Source organism: Podarcis bocagei (genome assembly GCF_964188305.1).
Source record: "Podarcis bocagei genome assembly, chromosome: 11".
Taxonomy (NCBI): domain Eukaryota; kingdom Metazoa; phylum Chordata; class Lepidosauria; order Squamata; family Lacertidae; genus Podarcis; species Podarcis bocagei.
The window spans coordinates 18,465,608-18,486,711 of NC_138136.1; the positions used below are offsets into that span (position 1 = coordinate 18,465,608).

At 44.1% G+C, this 21,104-nt stretch overlaps 2 long non-coding RNA genes across 3 annotated transcripts in view; both read left to right on the plus strand.

The window, feature by feature from the left end:
• Positions 1–21,104, plus strand: part of LOC308597875 — a 991,146-nt gene that overhangs the window by 410,424 nt on the left and 559,618 nt on the right. The window lies entirely within an intron of this gene.
• LOC308597478 lies at positions 5,891–7,958 on the plus strand. 2 transcript variants are annotated; one of them, XR_014013024.1, is made up of 3 exons: positions 5,891–6,287; positions 6,517–7,559; positions 7,609–7,958. It is a non-coding gene; the product is annotated as an uncharacterized lncRNA (long non-coding RNA). The 2 variants fall into 2 exon arrangements; XR_014013025.1 differs by having other exon boundaries at positions 6,046–6,287; positions 6,517–7,500; positions 7,787–7,952.

Sequence of the window (21,104 nt, forward strand, 5' to 3'; positions counted from 1 at the left end):
ACAAAGCCTTAGAAATTCCTAGCCACATTCCAGGGCTTGGTGCACCCTCTTTCAGCAGAAACGCAGCCAAAAGCTTGCATCACAGAAGAGCATAATTTACAGACTTTATTTATCGTTTAACAGAACAAAAGAAAACACGTCCATTCTGTCAGCGTCTCTGAGCCGACTGAAATCGAAAGGAAACAACAGCAGAACAAAAACATCCTGTGAATAGGACATGCGCAGACTCTGTGACTCCCCAAAGCCTGCTCCCTTTTAAGGTGGAACGGAAATATCCTAACATCCTCCCCCTTTCCGTGTAACCTGTAGTACCTGTGGTTCAACCCAATTGCAACCTCTGTGTGTAAACCTTAAGTTGTTCTTTGTTAACAACCTTCGACAACAGATCAGCAGGAATTTCATTTCCTGGCATGTAGGACACCTGAATAAGTCCTTTCTGAATACACTCTCTTGCACGATGTAGCTTAATCTGCAAGTACTTGGTTCTCTGCTTGCAACTCTCGGAGTTCAGCAAAGCCAAACACGATCTATTGTCTTGATACACTTGTATAGGACATTTCACAGACACTCTGATGTCCTTAAACAGTTGCATCAACCATTCACAATCCATGAGTGAAAATGACAGAGCATTGAGTTCTGCTTCACAGGAACTTAGGCTCACTGTTGTTTGCTTTTTGCACAACCAGTCAAACAGGCAGTGGTTGTACATGTAGCATACTCCAGAAGTGCTTGTACCATCCGTGGTGTCACTTCCAAAACTTGCATCAGCAAAGATTTCAAGACCTCCAGTCTTCTGACTGGTGAACCTCAGCCTGTAGTGCATAGTCCCTTTCAAATAGCGGGCTATGCGCTTCAGAGCTTTCCAATCCTGAACCGTAGGATTGTTGGCATGTCTGCTAAGCAGATTACAGCTTACAGCTATGTCAGGTCTTGAACATCTGGCAATGAAATTCAGTTTGCCTAGAATGCATCTGTATAGCGTTGTGTCAGAAAACGCTTCAGCAGTACTGTCTACCTGGTAACCTGTCACCATCGGTGTGTCTGCTGGGTTTGCATCAACCAAATTCAACCTGGTTAACACATCAGCAATTTTCTGTGTTTGGTGTACCAGAAAATTACCTGCTTGGTCCTTCTCCACCTGCAGAGAAAGATAGTTGGATACCTCACCAAGATCCTTCATGTCAAAGTGCTCCTTCAGCTGAGCTAGGGTGCTTTGGTAAAAAGCCTGATTCTTCCAAAACATCAGAAGATCATCAACAAAACATAAACAATACAGTTTGTTTTGCCCCTCCTCCTTGACAAACACACATGGATCAGCTTTGCCCTGGTGAAAACCTAGAGAAAGCAATGTCTCAGTGAGTTTTGTGTTCCAACACCTGGCACTCTGCTTGAGACCATATAAGGACTTCCGCAGTTTACAGACCATTCCCTTCTGTATCTGCATCCCATCTGGTGGAAGCATGAACAGCTCCTCCCCCAAAATCCCGTACAAAAAAGCTGTATTAATGTCGTGGTGGGAAACATGCAGTTTCTCCTCCGCAGCGATCTTGAGCATCAGCCGAATGCTCTCATATTTGACTGTGGGAGAGTAGGTCTCGTGGTAATCCTGTCCTGGTACCTGTGAAAAACCTCTGGCAACCAATCTGGCTTTGTGTCTGACTACCTTGCCATTCTGGTCTGTCTTGGCCTTGAAGACCCATTTGCTGCCAACCAGTCTCATTCCTGGGACTACCGGTACCAATTCCCAAGTTTGGTTCCTGTTCAAGGAATCAACTTCAGCCTTCATGGCATTAAGCCAAGGCTCAGCATCTTTAGAGGCTAACTCCTGAACCTCTTTGAAGCTTGAAGGTTCCCACACCTTCTCTGAGCTACTAAGAACAGCAGTTGCTGTCTTAGCAAACTCATCAGCATACCTCTTTGGAGGTCTGCCCTTTGTCGCCCTTTCAGACCTACGTACTAGACGCAAGTCTTCTGGACTCATCTCCTCTTTCTTAGGAGAAAAATGACCAATGGTGAACAGTGGTTCTTCCAGTTCATTGTCAGACGCATCAGATGGTCTGACTGAGGCCTGTGCGCTCTTGTAGTCTGCTGTGTCATCAGCGTCACTGACACCAGCAGCCGCGCCGCCCACTGAACTGGAATCCGAACTCTGATCATCATCATCATCATCATCATCCTCATCATCATCAGCAGCAGCTTTCTCATCTTTGGCTGCTTGCTTGACATCACCTTCATCCTCCTCTGGGTAACTCTGGAAAATTCCCACATTTTCCCCCCACTTAGGATTGTACTCAACACTCCTTGTGAACTTAATGGACTTAGAGTCAGTCATCCATACCCTGTATGCACCTTTTTCGTACCCCATGAACAAACCATGTGCCCCACGCTTCCCAAGCTTGTTGGTTTGTTGTGTGCGTACCCACATGTCCGAACCAAAAATTCTCATGTGTTTGGTGTTGGGTTTCTTACCAAACATCTTCTCATAGGGGGTACAGCCAATTGGTGATGACAATCTGCGATTAACGGTGTAAACCAAATTCCCCAGAGCCTCCCCCCCAAAACTTATCAGGGAGATTGGCATCATGCAACAAGGTTTTGATTCCTTGCAGCAATGTTTGATTTGCTCTCTCCGCAAGACCATTCATCCATGGCGATCTGGGCGTTGACATGTCATGCTGGATTCCCTTCTCAGTCAGGAAAGCTTCAAACTGCTGAGAAGTAAACTCCCCGCCCCGATCAGTAAAAAAACAAGAAATACGTTTACCGTGCACATTCTCCAACCAAGCACAGAATGCCTTAAACTTTGGAAACGCTTGCGATTTCTGTTCGAGCAAATACACATGAATGTACCTGGAAAAAGAATCAATCAGAATCATGAAGTACCTTGCTCCTCCTATAGAGGGCGCAAGTGGCCCAACCAGGTCCGCATGCACTAGCTGGTAGGGCTTGGAAGCCTGCCTGCTAGACTCCTTGCCTTTTGGAGCAACCTTCACCTTGTTCTCTGCACAAGATACACATTTCATGTGAAATTTACAGGGTTTGATGTTCAAACCCTCAACCACCTCTGGCATCTTGGCCAGTGCCTTCCAAGAGAGGTGACCAAATCTTCGATGCGCATCGTGAATGCAACCTGCATGAAGAACTTTGTTAGTTTGTGCAACACAACAAGAATCAGCATTATTCACAACAGCAGTGTCATCATAAGTTATATGGAACAAACCATCCATAAACTTTGCATGCAAATAGTCCTCTTTGCCTTTACTGATGACACAGACGCTCCTCTTGAAGGAAATCTGAAAACCACGCCCAGTAAGCTGTGGGACACTCAACAAGTTGCTCGCCGCTCCTGGAACAAAAAGTACATTACTGATGGTAGTGTGCAGACTTGCAAGTTTCACAGTCCCTTCTCCTGCAATTTGCAACGTCCTTCCATCAGCCAGGTGGATCTCACCTTCTTGGGGCTTGAAGGAGATAAAGAGATGCCTGTCCTTCGAAACGTGGCGATTCGCACCTGAATCAACAATAAATCTGCCTTTGGCTGTTGGAGCAGTCCTTACAGCAAGCAAACCCTTGTTTTGCAGCGACGTGGGCTTTTGCAGCTTGCCCCCCCCCCGCTGCTCCTGGCCAGCAGACGTGCCTTTAGCCTTTGGTGAAGCTGTGCCAGCAAACATCGCTTTGTTTTTCCCTGGCGCCGCGGGCTTTCCACCCCCTTTCTGCTTCGGGCCACCTGCAGGCTTTTTCCTCTGTTTATTTCCAGTCTTTGGACAAAACCTCTGAGTATGACCTTGGTTCCCACAGTTCCAGCACTTCACAGCTGCCAACGCTTTGGCTCCCCCTGGAGGCTGGAATGTTGTCCCACTTTGCTCCCCCTGAAGCGCACAAGCCGACTCAGCTGCATTCCTTCTATCGTATTCATTCTGCAAAGTTGCCAAGACCTTTGTAGCAGTGAGGTCTTGCGCAGGGAGGGTCGCCAGCTGACTTGCCACGGCATGATAGCTTTCATCCAGGGAGTCCAGGATGAGAATAGCAAACAGTGACTCAGGCATATTGAAACCTCTCTGAGCCAATTCCTGTCTGAGATGCTGCAACTGTAAAACGTGGGCTCTAAGATCTTCCCCTGGCTCCAAACGCTTCCTGTGCAGCTTTCTGAAATAAAGCAACACAGACCCAGCCTCTTGTCGGAGATGACAGGCTCTAAGCCCGTCCCACATCTCACGGGCAGTTGCCTTGCCAGCCAAGGTGATTAACTCTTCAGGAGCTACTGAGAGCAAAATTATTCCCATGGCTCTCGAATCTTGTGCTTTCCACTCATCTGTCACAGGGGCTGGGGGGTTCTCAGAAACGGTATTCCATACTCCAAGCCTTCTCATCTGGCCCTCACAGTACCTTGCCCAGGTCTGATAGTTGTGGCCATTCAGCTTTAGTGGACACGGAGCAGTTTCTGAGGTCTGTAAGAGATCCATCTCAGCTTTTTACTTGAGCCGTGAGCCCTATGCCTTCAAAGACTCCTTATCTTGGCAGCTCATTAATCACGAACTCTCTTTGGCGCAGCTCCCAGGCCAATTAAGCCTTGCCAGAGTTCAAAGACTCCTTGCCGAGGTAAAACAGGAAAACGTCCCTTCCTTTCGCTTTCCCCACATACCTCAAACGCAGTCTGTTGCAGCTTTACTCTCCTGTAGGTGCCGTGAATCTGGGCCCGAAACCTTGTTGTTGGGAAACTGCCAGGGAGATAACGTCCATCATGAGCCCCCAAGCCGGAGTTCTGGACATCCATCGGCCTCCCGTAGTCACGCAGATCCAACAGTTAGGGGCACAAAGCCTTAGAAATTCCTAGCCACATTCCAGGGCTTGGTGCACCCTCTTTCAGCAGAAACGCAGCCAAAAGCTTGCATCACAGAAGAGCATAATTTACAGACTTTATTTATCGTTTAACAGAACAAAAGAAAACACGTCCATTCTGTCAGCGTCTCTGAGCCGACTGAAATCGAAAGGAAACAACAGCAGAACAAAAACATCCTGTGAATAGGACATGCGCAGACTCTGTGACTCCCCAAAGCCTGCTCCCTTTTAAGGTGGAACGGAAATATCCTAACAGATCGGAAGTTCAATAGAGATTGGGGCAAATATAGATTGTACTTACAAGATTGCTGTAAACACCTCAACTCTTTGGCAGGCTTTAAATGACTCCTGCAATGTTACAAAGACGTTGGAAACAATGGAGAACTGAAATTTGGATGAACTATAATATGCAGTTGATACAGATTTTTAAGGAATCCATGGAGGCGAGGAGGGAAGTCCTAAGAATCTTGTTTTATTTGCAATGTTTCTAAGAATGTTAATTTGTGTGATTGGTTTTGTAAAACCAAATAAAAACTATTTTTAAAAAACAAAAAAGCTTTGCTCCTGGTTCAGGGTCCCCATTCTTGCCAAACTCGATCCTTAACAGATTGATCTGGATTCTTGCACATGCCATGATGCAGTGATACCAATTTGCTAAAAGAATAAAAATGCTGCCTTCATTCTTCTAAGTGCTATGTGTCGGTGTCTCACCCTAGCCCCTCCCCAACCTTCTGTTGCCAAGGAATTAATTTCAATTTTCTACTGTAAACCTCTTTTGTAAATAATTTATCCTTGTAGTTTCTTGGAGGCCCTACCAATTCGCTGACCTCTTGTGCCTTGTAGTTCTGGATGTAATTAGTTTTGACAAGCTTTCAGACTAGAGATTAAATAGAGCATGCACGCTAGGAAACTGGGTAGTAGCATTTCTTAGGAAATAGTTCCAGACTTAAGATCTCAATTTCAATTATTAACTGTGTGAAATCTCTCTGTGTCTCCCTCCCTCTCCCCTCCCCCGTCTCTCAGAGAAACAGTACAACTACATTTATGGTAGACATAAACTATAAATATAGACCCATCTTACAAGTGGCTCGGCAGCTGTCATTCATAAACCAGAGTATTTCAACAACAAGCTGATTTAGACCACTGAAATAAAGAAAAGTTCACCAGCTCCTTTAATTAACAAGCACAGTACTCCAATTGATTTGAAGACTGGACTCTTATGATCAAAGCGGAGATCCTTTGTGATGTAGAGAAGATTGGGATGTTAACATCATAAGAATGTATTAAGTCATTTCCGCATCATCTTAACCACACTATGACATCACTAACTTTTCTTCGATGCTGTTTCCAGGTGTAAGTACGGGACTGGGGTTGGGAGAGACTGGTAGCTTCCTGTATATATGAAATACAGGATACAATTTAAAATGGCTGTTTGTGAATTCATAAATGTAAGTAATTGGAACAAAGCTCAAAACTCTCTTTTTTGTTTAATTCTTCTACAGGCTACACACAAGTCCAAAAGGGATAGAACCTTGTGACTATTTTTGACAGTGTCGAGTGGCCCCTCATCTTTGGGCATTTTGGAGCAGATAGGGACATAGCAACATAGCTGTACAAGCTGAATCTGCTACGTCTTCAATATAATTTCCTAATTATGACTTTTTTCTTCCTTCGTAGAAAGATCCACATATCCTCTATGAAGCAGCGGGTAGAAGAAACAATGGCAGTGGCAGCTTTTTAAAAAGAGAGAGAACATTCACAAACGTGAAGACTTTGTGTAGGAAAATATGTCTTTCCAAATTCAAAAGAATGAGTATTTGGAACATTGATCGTTCTGCCTCTCTATAGCTTTTCAAATAGTCCCACAGATTTCAAATGTGTTTAATGAATCAGGAATAGAGCTAAATGAAAGAGCCTTTTTTGATTGAGAGATTAAAGAGAAATTGCAATTCGTTTTACAAAACAGTGAGAACATCAAGGAGTATTCACAACAACTGCCGGTGCCTCTTGGGATCAAATAATTTGGAAGCATGAAGTGCCCAAAGAACAAGAGAGGAAGCAATTTGCAGGAAGGAGTTTGCTACTTTGCAAGAAATTTATTAGAATACCAGTTCTCAGGGGGAAAGACTTCTAAGAATTCAGGGCAATTAGACTGTGTTTTCAAAAAATGTTTTGGACAGGGAATATAATAAAATAATCCAGTATTTGCCACTCATCACATGGTCAACACTAGCGTTAAGTAAAGTTATTACAACTGTAAGATATTCAAGAAAGAAGGATAGTCATCAACATGCGTTTAGTATTCCTCTTCTGATTTGTGTAGTTAGCATTGTCTAATCCTCACTGTGTAACACTGAAATTGCCATTTATGTGGGGGGTTTTTAAAGGTACTCGATTCTGTACTTGAGATTCAGTGGTTGAGAAGCTTCACGATTTCATGAAAATCCTTTGGCACCATGAAAAAATGTGGTACTGTACATTCCACTGGTGGAGATAAAATGGAATGGAGTCGTGGATAGGCTATGTGTGGAACATAGCAGGATCATGTTTATTGTGTATCTATATTCCTCCAGACCCCACAGCCACCCCCCTGTTGATGGTGGAACTTGACGTCAACTGCAGAACTGGGACAAGAAATGTGGATCCCATTGGCTGCTGCTGGTGTGTGATTGAAAAATGAAAATGAACACTAGAGAGTTGGTGGTGGTGGTGGTGGTGGTGTGTGTGTGTGTGTGTGTGTGTGAGAGAGAGAGAGAGAGAGAGAGAGAGAGAGAGAGAGAGAGAGAGAGAGAGAGAGAGAGAGCGCATACAAAACAGGATAGTATTGGATTGCCTTTGGCATTCAGGTTTAAATCCTGATACCATTCTTTTTTATTATTTATTGAATTTTGAAAAGTTTTCAAGATTTTTACAGTAAGAGAATCCCCCTTCCTTCACTTCCCATAAGACCTTCCTTCACTTCCCATAAGATGTCAAAGAGATAAAGAACTTCACAACTTTTAGAAGACATCTGAAGACAGTCCTGTATCAAGAAGTTTTTAATGTTTGATGTTATATTATGTTTTATTATGTGTTGGAAGCTGCCTAGAGTGGCTGGGGCAACCCAGCCAGATGGGCGGGGTATAAATAATAAAATTATTGTTGTTGTTACTGTTAGAATTGGTGGCACAGGAATCTAGCCAAAAGTTCCCCTTTTTTGCTTATATCACTATTCACTTTCTTTTGCCTGGTCACTGATATGTGTTAAAATATGCATATCCAGCATTGCATACTAAACAACTAACACAGAATCATAGAATTGTAGAGTTAGAAGGAACCACAAGGGACATCGAATCCAACCCCCTGCAATGCAAGAATTGTTTGTCCAACGTGGGGTTCAAACCCATGACCTTAAGATTAACAATCTCACGCATACCATGTTGTGGGAAGCAATATCACGAGGCTGTTATGTATGTGTATAATGTGTGTTATGCGTAGAGCTGCCACTGAAGACAGTTCAGAAACTTCAGCTAGTGCAGAATTCAGCAGCCAGGTTGCTCACTGGAGCAAGACGGTTTGAGCATATTACACCGATCCTGGTCCAACTGTGCTGGCTTCCAATTAGTTTCCAGGCCCAATTCAAAGTGCTGGTTTTGACCTATAAAGCCTTAAATGGCTCAGGACCGCAATACCTCAAGGACCGCCTCTTTCCATATGAACCTACCCGGATGCTGAGATCATCTTCTGAGGCCCTCCTTCGTGTGCCTCCTCCTCAAGAGGTCCGGAGGGAGGCACACAACAATGGGCCTTCTCTGCAGTGGCTACCTGTCTGTGGAATGCTCTCCCCAGGGAAGTTCGCCTGGCACCTTCATTATACACCTTTAGGCGCCAGGCAAAAACCTTCCTTTTTAACCAGGCCTCTGGTTGACCTGATTGACATTTTATACCCTTTGAAAACGTGGCTCTTTGGGGGAGGGTGTTACTGGGTTATTGCTTCTATTTTGATTTTATACATTGTGATCTTTTCTGTGAATTGCCCTGAGACCTCCAGGTATAGGGTGGTATATAAATTCAATAAAAAATAATAATAATACAGTGGTACCTCGGGTTAAGTACTTAATTCGTTCCGGAGGTCCGTTCTTAAGCTGAAACTGTTCTTAACCTGAAGCACCACTTTAGCTAATGGGGCCTCCCGCTGCTGCCGCGCCACTGGAGCATGATTTCTGTTCTCATCCTGAAGCAAAGTTCTTAACCTGAGGTACTATTTCTGGGTTAGCAGAGTCTGCAACGTGAAGCATATGTAACCCGAGGTACCACTGTACTTTCTCAAGAGTGACTAAGACCGCAGACATTGTCAGGTTTGAGAGGGTCCTGGATGAGATATATATCTGTGAACAGGGTATGGCTGCCCTCCGTGGGTGCTGCCACTGCCAGATTGGAAGGTCCATAAGAAGGTGGGCCAAATAAATAAATAAAACTAGATAGGCAGAGGTACCAAACGGAACTACCAATAGCTATGGGTAGCAGAAGACCTTCCTTTACAGCTATTCAACCCGTTCCTTCCCTGCACAGAAGCCACAGGAAATTAGTCCCATCTCTGGCTCAGGGAAATCAGCAAACCAGGGCATATCAGGAACTAGGAGACCAGATGCAAAAGAAGTTATGGCTGCTGTGCCAATAATACTTGTCTCTGGAAGAAGGTATTTTGACAAAGTGTAGGTTGTCAGGCATGGATGAGGGCAGCTAGAAGCATAAGGGATCTTTTCCTACTTTGCATCTGGAAATATAGAAAATGTTTCTGACCTGCAGTTCTGTAGCAAGAAAAAGAAAAGCTCTTTCCAGTTCCCACAGGACTCACATTCTTTCTGCGGAGAGCATACATAGTTGAAACCCAGGTTTAAAAGAGATTTCAAGTCAACTTTTTCAGCAGTTTTCCTACCCAGGGTGTCCAGGGATGGTCTCAGCTAACACAAAACAAAGCCTCTGCAAAGCAGAAGGGGAAGTCTTGTCACTGCCAGTTATGTTTCCTGTCAATTTTGTGCTACTGTTGATTACTGAAAAATGGCACTGAGCACTGAGTGGCAGGAGTAAGAAACTGAGGAGAAACAAAGAAGCCCACCACAGGGGTGCTTCTCCTCCTCAAATCCCAGTTCTGGCTCTATTATTTTCTTGTGAAAATGCTGCAGGTTATAGCTCTCTTTTCCCTTTTATCTTTCCTTTCCTTTTTTATATAAAAAAGCATTATAATCAAGGAAAGGGTTTAGAAAACATCAGGGACCAATGTCTCTGAGTGGAGGTCTAGAGTCTTTCTCTTAAGGAGTCTTCTCATATTATTCTAAACACTGATTTTTTTCCCCCTCCTTCCTGCACTACAGGAATAATATGAGGCATCTGCAACCATTATGTGAGAAGACCATGCTCCCCAGGCAAATATCGCACAAGTTTGGGGGGATGGTTGATGCTGGTAAGCCCAAAGAACCTCTGCTTGGGTTCTTACCACATATTAATAATGTGGCTTTTCACATTATGTCAGTAGTGGGTTGCCAGACACAAAAGTTGTTGAGCTTTTTTCCAATGGATGAAGCCTGGATATGTATGGGAAATCCCAGATGTATGGCAGCCCAACTGTGCCTCAGAATTCGCCCTACCATCAGGCAGAGTAGGCCCTACCATTAGAACAAATAATCAATTGTTTCATGCCTCATTATTCTTATTTTATTATTTTTATTCCCAGAGAGAAAGCATTGTGGGATATTCTTCCTTAAGTGCCAAAATACTTCAGTAAGTTTTGTGTGCAATGCACTTTAACTTGGTGGATGATGCTGGTGGAGCAGAGAGAAACAGAATAACAGAAAAAAACACAAAAACAGCCTGCTGGATCAGGCCCAACAAGATGCCTAAGGGAAGCCCCAAAGCTTCTCCGCAGCACTTTCACCACTTGTCATTTCCAGCAACTAGAATCCCGATGAATACTGCCTACAACAGCGAAGGTAAAACACAGAAAGTTTGGCTCCACCGACTCCAGGCTTTGGCCCAGGCACAACTGGCCTTGTTCCCACCTGATATTAGCATGTGACCCCATGGCCTGCCCCCAAGGGAATGTCCTCTACAGAAGAATGGTTGTCCATCGCTCTGCTCCTCCCACTAGACCCTCCTTTCAGGACATGCCGTGGTGAGCACTGCTGCACATCAGGTGATGAAGCAAGACAAGAGCCATGAATGCCTTGCCTTCTACTTTAGGTGGAGATATAGGATCAAGGTACACAACACGTGGAAGAAATCAGTGTGTTGTAGCCAGGAGAGGACATAGAAGTTGGACGGCTGTCGGGGCAGGATGGGTTACACTAGGAAATTTTCATGGGAGAAAGGGCTAGTGTAATGATCTTAGGCAGGCAAGCAAGCTCCAATAAGAATTAATGAAGTCTCTGGCAGTTTTATGGTACGTTTATTTACAATTAACACCCAGAGAGTGGCTCCGAGCTTGCCGCTCTTTGCTACGAGTTGGTCACTCTGAGTCCCCGTCCCTTTTGCAGCACGAAGGGTGCCAAAGTCCTGTCCTTCCTCTCTTGTACTTCTGTTGCATTTTAACCCTTTCAGCTCTTCTGGTTCAGGGAGAAGGTGGGTGAACCCCCCCCCCACTCTTAAACAAAGAGCCCTCTAAACGCTGCCTTCCTCCTGGTTGCATAGCAACCCCCTCAATACCATCTATCTCCTCCCCTCCTTCTGCCTGCCGGCTTTCCTAGTCTGCTACTCTATCCGAGTCTGGAAACTCTTGATGAAGGGGGCCGAACTACTCTGCTCTGTCTGTGACTGCATTCCCTTGTCTCCAGAGTTGAACTCTGGCTCTCTCTGTACTGGCATTCCTTCATCTCCAGAGTCAGACTTATCCCAGGCGTTTGATTCAGCCACGTCCCTGTCAGCTAGCCTTTGTCAAAATTGGAGCTGCCTGTGTCTGATTTCAATTAAAAACAGAAAAGTTTTGATCACCGATGTCCCATATCTTTTATAGTATGGCCCTCAAATGGCAATGCCCAACATCAGGGTTACAGACTTTAAATGTGATGGGCTTCCATCCCTAAACTATTTTGTTTATTTTCCCACTGTAATGGTTCTAGGGGTTGCTCGTGCGTAAGCCGGTGCAAACACCTGGCTGGGTTGCCTGAGTGAACCTTTTCTGCCCGGACAGCCACTCACCCGTGGCTGTCTCAATCACTGGCAGAATCCGTCAGTGGGCGTTTCTTAAACTTCTTCCAGCAAAGAAGCTCTTTGACGCCTAGTCTCCGCCTACTCTCTCTGCACGGGAGCCTTCTGCGCAAGGAGGGCGTAGGCAGCGGAGGACCTCTACTCTACCGCCTCGCCGCTTCCCCCATCTGCCCCCCTTCTCCACTGGTGCTACGCTGATTCTCTTCCCCAGAAGATGGGCTGCCTCTCCCAATCCCGGGACGCTCTCTGGAATCCCTCTGGATTTTGCTCTCTCCCTCCGGCACTGATGGCAGTTCCCTGACACCCACATACACGTCAAACATCTTTTTCATGGTTAAAAGGATGTGCCTGTCCAGTAAGAGCTTTTCAGTACTCACTTTGGGGATCATGGATGGGGAGGGAGAAGATCTTGAACTTCATTATAATGCTTTGTAATTGGAGACTCAAGAAGCCTGAACTGAAGCAATGGTTTGTTCTTACTCACATTTCAGTGCAGAGAAAAGGAAACAGAGAGAATGCAAATGTCTTGCACCAAATTAAAAAGGCGCTATATATAAAATTAAATGTAGCTCATCTTCTCAGCTGAGCCTGAGATGGTTAACCTCTCTTCTCCAACTGAAGCAAATCTCTTTTTAATGTACACCTCCCACACAGAAAAGCAAGTAATTAGAACCTACTATTGTGCAAAGCATGAAAATGTCTCACAAATCAAAGTGTCAAAACAAACATTATATTGGAAGTAATGAGGATGCTTGTATAATGAGTGACTTTCTATTATACCACTATTGTTTCTTGCCACTTTTTTTACTTAGAATGGGGGCTTAATTTGAACTGGGGTTGGAATCAGTGGCCTGCACCAGGAGTCATTTGGAGGCAGTGGCCTTCAACATGTGTCCAAGTAGATGATTATACAAGAAAACTTGTATAAGTGTTGACAGATGGAGCAGAACCAGATGGAGTGGAAACAGCCAAAAGGAGGGAATAGAAGGGCAGTCCTTGCCAGAGACAAGCATAAGGTGTTCGCAGAGGCAGGAGAGAGAGGAGATTCCAGCTAAACATCCGGAAGAACTTTCTAAGAGCAAGAGCTGTTAGATGTAGGACACTCCTTCCTTGGAGGTATTTAAGCAGAGGTTGGATGGCCATCTGTCATGGATGATTCAGTTGCGATTCCTGCATTGCAGGGAGTTGGTCTGAATGACCCTCGGGCAGGGCCGGATTTAGGTTTGATGAGGCCCTAAGCTGCTGAAGGTAATGGGGCCCTTTACATGCCCAGCTGTTCTTTGTCAACAACAAATTGCCACTGTTTTTTGTGTTGAATATATGCTGTAAGGTAATTCATGAACCTAATAGGTATCTAAAGCCATTTGCACATAACAAAACATGTTTTTTTTCATAAAATACGTATTTTATGTAGGCACCCTATATATAGAAATGAGCAAACCAGTGATATTTTAGGGAGAAGGCTAGCATGCGGGGCCCATTACTTACATCATTGGAGCCTAGACAATACAAAACACTGTTGCAATTTTTCTATACGCAAGTACAGCTGCTAGAATAGTGATTGCTGCTAGGTGGAAGTCACAAACTATACCCACAAAGGAGGAATGGATTTGTAAACTAAATGAATATTTAATTTTGGCAAAATTAACTGCTATAATAAGAAATCAGTCGAATCAAAAATTAAAAAAGGAGTGGAAATGTTTTGATGAATATATGGCAAAAAAAGATATGCTAATATGCCTAGATTAAAATGTGAAGTACTGGATGGAAGAAAAATTAGTAAGGAAAGATAATAAGAATATATAGATGATTTGAGAAGGTTGTAGAATGCAAAGATTATCGTAAATTGTATAATGTGGAGGAAATCGAGTGGGGGCGGAGGGAAGTGGGAGGAAGGAGAAAAGAATAATATGATGGATTGAGGAAATAGAAATGGGGGGGTGGGGAGGAAATGGTGTTGGCTTTGGTATATCTGTATTGTAAAGTAATATGTGAAAACCAATAAAAAGAAAAGTTAAAAAAAAACACTGTTGCTGTATGAAGGTTTTATTTTATTTGTTTTTTATCTTATATTTTGGAAATGTACATCCAGGGGTTTTTTTCCTTAATTTTTTTGGGGGGTCCCCAAGAGAATGAGGCCCTAACCTATAGCTTGTTTAGTTTATACGTAAATCTGGCACTGCCCTCAGGGTCCTTCCCAATGCTACAATTCTACGATTCTATGACTGCTCAGTCACCAGTCTGCATTCACATGGCTGCTGACTGGTTAGCAGCTTGTGGTGAAGCCCACTGATACCAACAGGCTACTCTGCCACCAATGGTGGCTATTAAACACAGGCCTTCTCAGTTATTATCCCGCGGGCATGCCTTGTCAGCCATTCCTGCCCTTGTTGTTGTTGTTTAGTTGTTTAATCATGTCCGACTCTTTGTGACCCCATGGACCAGAGCACACCAGGCACTCCTGTCTTCCACTGCCTCCCGCAGTTTGGTCAAACTCATGCTGGTAGCTTCGAGAACACTGTCCAACCATCTCATCCTCTGTTGTCCCCTTCTCCTTGTGCCCTCAGTCTTTCCCAACATCAGGGTCTTTTCCAGGGCGTCTTCTCTTCTCATGAGGTGACCAAAGTATTGGAGCCTCAGCTTCACGATCTGTCCTTCCAGTGAGCACTCAGGGCTGATTTCCTTCAGAATGGATCGGTTTGATCTTCTTGCAGTCCATGGGACTCTCAAGAGTCTTCTCCAGCACCATAATTCAAAAGCATCAATTCTCCAGCAATCAGCCTTCTTTATGGTCCAGCTCTCACTTCCATACATCACTACTGGGAAAACCATAGCTTTAACTATATGGGCCTTTGTTGGCAAGGTGATGTCTGCATGTGCACAAGTATGAACCCTAACAACTGAGGTAACCGAAAAGGGATCCTGCAGAAACAAGAAACTAGTGAGGCATGTCAGTTTTGTTTTCTATGATATTTTTCAGGTCATCCCTAGAAAAGCAGCACTGCTCGTCGATCCTCAATGGTCCATTGTGCAATGAAAGAAAAAATAGGAAACATATCAGAGAGCTTTGCAAGTCATAGGATGCATAATTCTACTTGTGCGAGAGATTTTTTTTTCAGTATTTCAGTTAGTTGTCACATCCAATCAACATTTTAATACATATCTCCTTGAAGTATGTAAGCATCCTCATAATTCTCTCTGGAAACAAATTCTTTTGATTACTTTGCTCTTTTTTATGCACATGAAAGCGTCATCCAAAAGACGGATAAAGAAAATCCTACACTTGACATTCACTTATGTTTATTCCCCACTGAATCTCAGGCTCAACCTATGTGAATTACCACAACCTAAATTCATTACATAAAAGTATGTTGATTTTTTAAAATTTATTTTTTGGTGTGTAAACATTGTTCTTGGTTCTAAGCATCTGTCAAAATAAAATAAAATCACTTTAAGACTGGGGTGAGCTTTCTTTAAAGAAACATTATGCACTTTCGTAAAGTTGCCAGCTTTAATGAATGTTCTAACACTGGAGTATAGCCAGGACAATAAGCAGGATCTAGCCAACTTGCGGTCACTGGAAAGGATTTACCTGCCATTTTCAAAAACAGAGGAGCCCCCATCCTGGATCACATCAGGGACCCATCTGCTTCAGTGCCCTGTTCCTACAGTCACCATAGGACATGAAAGCAACAACATTCTCCTCACTTAGGATGCCTAGCAAGTGCTGTTCAGGGCCTTTGACAGTGGAGGCAGAGCATAGCCATTGAGTTTAGCAGCCATTGAAAGCCTTATCCTCTATGAATTTGGCTGGGCCATGTTCAGAAAGTGGTGGTGGGGGATGAGTGTTCAGACCCCTGGGCTCTCACTTGTGGGGTGCCTCAGGGTTCTGTCCTCTCCCCCATGCTTTTCAACATTTACATGCGGCCGCTGGGAGAGATCATCAGGAGGTTTGGGCTGGGTGTTCATCAGTATGCGGATGATACCCAGCTCTACCTCTCTTTTAAATCAGAACCAGTGAAGGCGGTGAAGGTCCTGTGTGAGTGTCTGGAGGCGGTTGGAGGATGGATGGCGGCTAACAGATTGAGGTTGAATCCTGACAAGACAGAAGTACTGTTTTTGGGGGACAGGAGGCGGGCAGGTGTGGAGGATTCCCTGGTCCTGAATGGGGTAACTGTGCCCCTGAAGGACCAGGTGTGCAGCCTGGGAGTCATTTTGGACTCACAGCTGTCCATGGAGGCACAGGTCAAATCTGTGTCCAGGGCAGCTGTTTACCAGCTCCATCTGGTACGTAGGCTGAGACCCTATCTGCCTGCGGACTGTCTCGCCAGAGTGGTGCATGCTCTGGTTATCTCCCGCTTGGACTACTGCAATGCACTCTACGTGGGGCTACCTTTGAAGGTGACTCGGAAACTACAACTAATCCAGAATGCGGCAGCTAGACTGGTGACTGGGAGCGGCCGCCGAGACCATATAACACCGGTCTTGAAAGACCTGCATTGGCTCCCAGTACGTTTCCGAGCACAATTCAAAGTGTTGGTGCTGACCTTTAAAGCCCTAAACGGCCTCGGTCCAGTATACCTGAAGGAGCGTCTCCACCCCCATCATTCTGCCCGGATGCTGAGGTCCAGCGCCGAGGGCCTTCTGGCGGTTCCCTCATTGCGAGAAGCAAAGCTACAGGGAACCAGGCAGAGGGCCTTCTCGGTAGTGGCGCCCGCCCTGTGGAACGCCCTTCCAGCAGATGTCAAAGCGATAAACAACTACCTGACATTCAGGAGACATCTTAAGGCAGCCCTGTTCAGGGAAGTTTTTAACGTGTGATATTTTATTGTATTTTTGGTTTTATCCTATTTTAAAACTATCCAAGCTGGTGGCCATCTTGTGGGAGCTCTAATTATTATTATTATTATTATTATTATTATTATTATTATTATTATTATTATTTAATAATAATTTAATACCCCGTCCATCTAGCTGGGTTTCCCCAACCACTCTGGGCGGCTCCCAACAGAACATTAAAAACACAATACAGTGGTACTTTGGGTTAAGAACTTAATTTGTTCTGGAAGTCCATTCTTAACCTGAAACTGTCCTTAACCTGAGGTACGACTTTAGCTAATGAGGCCTCCCGCTGCCGCTGTGCCGCCACCGTGTGATTTCTGTTCTCATCCTGAAGCAAAGTTCTTAACCTGAGGTACTATTTCTGGGTTAGCAGAGTCTGTAACCTGAAGCATCTGTAACCCAAGGTACCACTGCAAAACATCAAACATTTAAAACTTCCCTAAACAGGGCTGCCTTCAGACAGTTGTTTATTTCCTTAACATCTGATGGGAGTGCGTTCCACAGGGTGGGCGCCACTACCGAGAAGGCCCTCTGCCTGGTTCCCTGTAACCTCACTTCTCGCAGTGAGGGAACTGCCAGAAGGCCCTCGGCGCTGGATCTGTGTCCGGGTAGAATGATGGGGGTGGAGACGCTCCTTCAGGTTACTCAGCCGAGGCTGTTTAGGTCTTTAAAGGTCAGGACCGACACTTTAAATTGTGCTTGGAAATGTACAGGGAGCCAATGTAGGTCTTTCAGCTACAAGAGGCACTCATTTAATTCAGAGGGAGGCCAGAGTTTGTGGTAGCAGAAGCACTTGAGTAATGCAGATGGTGTCCAGAGAAAAGAAATATTGGTAATGATTTACAATGAAAAAACAAAACAGTATACAACTTGAGCAGAAAGAAACAGGGTTTTTTGTTTTGCCTTTTTTACAGACCTTCCTGAGAGCGAAGTTAAGAGTCCATACCCTCCAACATCTTGAGTTCCTGCCAGTGCCTTGGGTGACATGGCTCATGTGAGATTATGGGCCCCTCAAAAAGTGCTTTTTTAGGGGGGAGCACTTTTTCGAGGTGAGATCTTGGTGTGAAACCATGTGGGATCGTGCCATGCTCTCATGCAAGAAAACAGGATGTCCTGTTTTTTCAAGATACTTGCGGGGTAATAGAATCAACTACCGTATTTTTCGCTCCATAGGGCGCACCGGATTATAGGGCACACCTAGTTTTTAGGGGGGGGGGAATAAAGAAAAAAAATTATCCATCCCGCTGGCTATCTTGGCTTCCTCTTTAGCCACGCACAACCTCTCCAGGCGGGAGAGGCTGCGTGCAGCTTTGGCAGAAGCCAAGACAGCAAATGGGGTGGATCCCGCTCACTGTCTTGGCTTCGTTTTTAGCCGCTGGGCTGGGGAAGCCTGAGCTTCCCCCGACTCCAGCCCCCAGAACAGGTCCAGGAGCAGCAGCAAGGTTGTGTGCAGCCTTGCCGCGCTCCCGGAGCTTGCGGGCTGGGGGAGCACTCTGAAGGTTTGCGGATAGCTCCCTGAAGCCTGGAGAGCGCAACGGGAGTTGGCACTGTGCTCCCCGGGCTTCAGGCTGCAGGCTGCTATCCGCAAGCCTTCGGAGCCCGGCGGGAACTCCCGCTGTGCTCCCGCCAACACTCCCGTCACGCTCCGAAGGCTTGCGGATAGCTTCCTGAAGCCTGGAGAGTGAGAGGGGTTGGTACGCACCGACCCCTCTCGCTCTCCAGGCTTCAGCAAAACCTGCATTCACTCCATAGGATGCACACACATTTCCCCTTCATTTTTGGAGGGGGAAAAGTGCGTCCTATAGAGCGAAAAATACGGTAAATATCCACAAGAAAACCTTTACCCAGCTGTGGCCCATCCAAGTGGGGCTACCATACCCTCCAACATTTCTCTGATGAAAATAAGAACGTCTCAAGGAAAAGCAGGAAATTCCAGGATCAAGTCATAAACTGGAATGGGTTCTGTAAATCTGGGACTGTCCCTGGAAAATATGGACACATGGAGGGTTACTTGTGAACAATAGTGTCACGCTGCTTCTTTCTCATAGTCATTCTGTGTTATTTTCCCCCTTAGGGAAACAGGATTCCTGATTTATACTCCAATTTCTACTAAGAAGGAAGTCAGTGGAATTAGCTGCAACTAAAGTCAATCTATAGGTTTTTTCCTGACTGGTGTTTTGGTTCTAACTTCTTTATTGTATTGCATTCTAATAAAAAAGAAATGGATAAAAGAACAAAAGAAAACACTCCCAAACCAAATACAAAACACGCTTCCCAGCTATGCTCCCTGGCAACAGTAATCATTTAAATTTAGTAATTATGGCTACCTAAAGCCAATCTCCGCTGCAGAAAATATATTAGTCTGTGATGATAATAGATTGTAAGGTCATATTGAATCAGCCTGCTGTAATTTTGGTGGTGAGTTACAGTCCATGTAAGAAGAGTGAATTATTGTAGCTCTACAAAACCGGGGAGCGTGGTGTTTTAATGAGACTTACAGTCTCTAAGAGTTCCATTCATCCTTTTCTTCCATGAACGTTGCCAGTTTTAAATATTACTTCAAGTCTCTCCAGAATGAAGTATAGTATTTTTGAACACGCAAAGTGCTTATCCTTTTGATGAGTGGTACATGCAGATGCAGACCTTTATATCCAAGAACCAGGAACGGGGAATGAGAGAAACATATTACAATCCATAGTTTAGTATTATGTGTGAACCTTGCCCAGTTGCTTAACTCTGGTTTGTTTACTTCCAACAAACCATGATCTGAAACCATGGTTTGTTTTTGGCTTATGAACCTTGGTTTGCTTTACCTATGGCTATGGCTTGACATTACATGTGAACCCAGCAACCATCCTTACCTATGTTTTGGCTGACAGATGTTCAGGAAACTACAGAGGCCCGAAGCAAGAGCAGCTGGGAAGCAAACCAAGCTTTGGAGAAAGAAGCCATGGTTTGTTTGTCTGCGTGGCAATGTGTGGTTTGTTATATGTGAATCAGCTCTATATGTGAAGAATTTTTGCTTAGTATATTTGGACCTAACCTTGTTTCTGTTTAGTTTTTAAGACAATTCAACGGTGATACTAAAATATCGTATTACAGCAATCTTCCAATTCCCTATTCAGGGATTAAGACTACTATGTAGTCTTAATATAGTTCATGACAGACTGAAGAAATTTTGTTCATCATCCTTTAGAAATATCAATATGGACATGTGAGAAGAAATTCACATGATAGCTTCTACACTGATGATGTATGAAAGGTCAGGCAGTGAGGGAATTTCCATCATAAAGGACTGTGTAAGGTAAAGTCAGTTTCAAATGTGTTGAGAACAATATCATAGTGCCCTAGGCTGTTGTAAGACTAATTTATAATGTTGTAATTTCAAAGAGAAAGATCATTTTCAAGTATAATGATCAAACACATTTGGGTAATCAAATTAAGTAAATCCCCAGTAAAATGCCATTCCTCAAAGGGCAGAAAAAAACAAAAGGCAAATAGTGTTTTGAGTAGCATTTGTAAAAACAAACAAACAAACAAACAAACAAGAAAGAACTAATCCATTTATTATATACAGTGGTACCTTGGGTTAAATACTTAATTCGTTCTGGAGGTCTGTACTTAACCTGAAACTGTTCTTAAGCTGAAGCACCACTTTAGCTAATGGGGCCTCCCACTGCTGCCGCGCCGCGGGAGCACAATTTCTGTTCTCATCCTAAAGCACTATTTCTGGGTTAGCGGAGTCTGTAACCTGAAGCGTATGTAACCTGAAGCGTATGTAACCCGAGGTATATGTATATCCAGTATCTCCTTCCAGGATATATCATATTTTCAATTTAGTTTGGTATATTCCTTATCAATTAAGTGGTCAGAGTATTTTACAAAGCATAAAATAGCCCAGCTCAAAATAGTGCAACAAACAAAATATGACTGAAATACCCAATGAAGAGATAATTATTATATGCAACTGGTGCTGGAAATTGGGGTGAACAGGTCTCATTAAATGCCATAGTGAGCTCATAAAATTATTGCAATCATTCCTTAATGAAAAATATTTTACATTTATAGTTCTTCCTATAATTTTGAAGGCCTGAGCTCATTTGGGCCTACATAGATCATGAATTCCATTATACAGGAGCTACAACTGAGAATCCATTTTGTTATCCCTAATGGTAAACAAAAGAATGTAACCTTTTCTGATAGAGGTGTGAATGAATTAAAAAATAAAAACAAAAACAAAT